This window comes from Montipora capricornis, chromosome 10 (genome assembly GCF_036669925.1).
Source record: "Montipora capricornis isolate CH-2021 chromosome 10, ASM3666992v2, whole genome shotgun sequence".
Classification (NCBI taxonomy): domain Eukaryota; kingdom Metazoa; phylum Cnidaria; class Anthozoa; order Scleractinia; family Acroporidae; genus Montipora; species Montipora capricornis.
Window position 1 is genome coordinate 20,640,772 of NC_090892.1, and position 2,550 is coordinate 20,643,321.

Here is a 2,550-nt window from a genome sequence, read left to right on the forward strand (position 1 = left end):
ATTTTTACACTAATCATCTCTAATGGAGAAAACAAACTTGACAATGAAATGTGGTTGTGTGAAGACAAGTTAAGAGGGAAAACAGGTCACTTCCGGTTGCCGTCCGCGTCTCAAAAACGCGCGTGCTTAAGCTCCCTATTATTAGCTCGTCACGCAATGCTTTCCTTTTTGGCGGGTAAGTATACCGGTAGGGGTATATAATATAACAAAAATAAAAAAATAAAAAAAATTTGTTTCCATATTCGCAGTTTGCTTTGCATATTTTGTATTGAGCACTCTTAGGATAAGTGAAACAATTTATTGCATGTTTATCCGTTTTTTTGTTGTTGTATAAATCTACTAGCGCGTAATTCTCTGAATTGCAACACTACCCACTATCTATTCTGTGATAGATAGTGAGTAGCGTAGTAGTGTACGCTTCTGGATAAGGCAATGACGTCCTTTGCATCAAAACTAGAACAGGGTGTTGCCACTGTTGATAATCCTGTAGAGGATACTGGTACTGCTAAGGTACCGGATTCCCGTTCATCGTTGTCAATGGGCTTGGCTTTGAAATCCTCCAGTACTCAAAGAACCCGACTGAATGAAAACCAGAAACAAAATCGGCGAACAGACTGGAAAGAAAGCTGATCCCTCCAATGTTTCCAAGTCAATGAGAAAAGTTAGAAACGCAGATGGCTCTTCTAGATTTGATGCTTCGAGTTATTTAAAAACTCAGCAAGTTGCAAGTTTCTTCTCACGCCTTGCTTCAAAGAAAGTTGTCCAATCTGCTGAATCTGGGGACAAAGAAGATGAACACGCCGAAGAGCTGGATAAAATTCATGAACTGAACATACAAGAATTGAGTAACGAAGTCATGGCAGAAATATCATTGCAGCATCCGATCATGCACGATACGCATAACATTTGTGAAATCGCAGCTTGCTCTAGACTTGCAAAGTTTTCTGTGCAGATTCTCCAAGACATATGTAATTTTTATCAGCTTGACATCTAAACAATCAACGTTAAACGAAAGAAACCCTGCATAAATCTTCTGACGAAATTAGTTGGTAGCTGCAGTAATGTTGTAACGAATCACTTTGAAACGCAATCTTCAACATAGAGAGCTGGGGCCAACAGACCTCATCCACTATGCAGGGGCAAGTTTTCCTTGAAGAGCCCCGATCATCACCACAGGAATAGAGAATTTCCTTTGTGTTTAATACGTGAGGGACTTGCCTCAAAGATCCCAGAAAGAGCTGTAACTCAGGTCCCGACCATACTAACAAGTTTTGATCTCGAAGAAAACGAAGCAAATTATTTTCGCCCAAACTAGCGTTTAATTTTCCCATTGGCTTCATTTGTCCAAACTAATAGGTTCGAAAGCGATAAGAACGAGTTGGACGTGGAATTGTGCATATGTGAAATAAATGTTCAGGTAATACCACTTCATTCACAAAGTAGTCCCACCACGCGCTAGTTCTTCCTGGTCTAGTCCAATATCTCCTTTTTCTTTCTTATGGCTGTCCTTCATCAGTTCTTTATTGGTATGGCGGAATCTCACAAAACGCTTCAGGTAGTAATTTTGCGACATTTTGTTTCCGTGCGGAGATCGGGTGGCTTCGGACGCGGGAGAAAAACTGCGAACCGGGGTAGGGGTTTGTAAAGATTTGTCGTGCCAAAAAAGCACATGTGGGAGCGGGAGGGGAGCACAAGCGCGCGCAAGATAATGTGTATGGTACCGGGGTAACGGTATGATCATGTTGCGAAAAGCAATATGCCACGTTCGATATATCAATATTCTGACATGGCTCCGAGGCTGTCGGGACAAACTTCTTTTTCTGGTGTTTTCTTTGTGTCCAAGTCTCTTTCGGGAATTGAGAGACAAAAGAAACTTTAAAAAGTTACAATTTTGACCCGAAAGCCTTGGAGCATGTTAGAATATTGATATATCGAACATGGCCTATTTGAGAAAACAAAAAAGTTTGCAAAAGCTCCGACTGTCTGCAAAAGTATTCGAAAACAAATTCTGCCAAGTTGTAAAAAAATAAAATAAAACACCTTCGTTTTGTATTTGCATTGTTTGGTTTTGCGGAAGCTGCGAAATTTAGAGACTCGGGTGAATTTACGGATTTCGTTCAAACTGTTTGGGAAAATTTTGCACAGGGCGAAAAGACCTAGGAACGAGTTCAGCCCTAGAGTGTTACTCAATGTAGGTAGCGGGTCGCTTAATTAATGACAGCAGATGACAATTCAGGAGACAAAGTTAAACTAGTCATTCTTTTCATTCCTTTACTTTACTCTCTTCCTAATCAACAAGATAGACCTCTTTCATAATGGCGGCCAAATAAAATATTCTTTTGTTTCAATGCTAATAAGCCCTACTAACCTCGCTACGACGAGTAAATTTCAAAAGAATATTTGTTTTAAAACGAGGGCAGTAGGTCTAATTAACATAAATACAAAAGAATGTAAAAGTGGTCGCCATTTATGAAAGTGGTCTATTGTGTGCTCCAAGTGGTTACGTATCAGGATAGAAATTGCCCTACCCCTACCCCCTAAAATGGGATG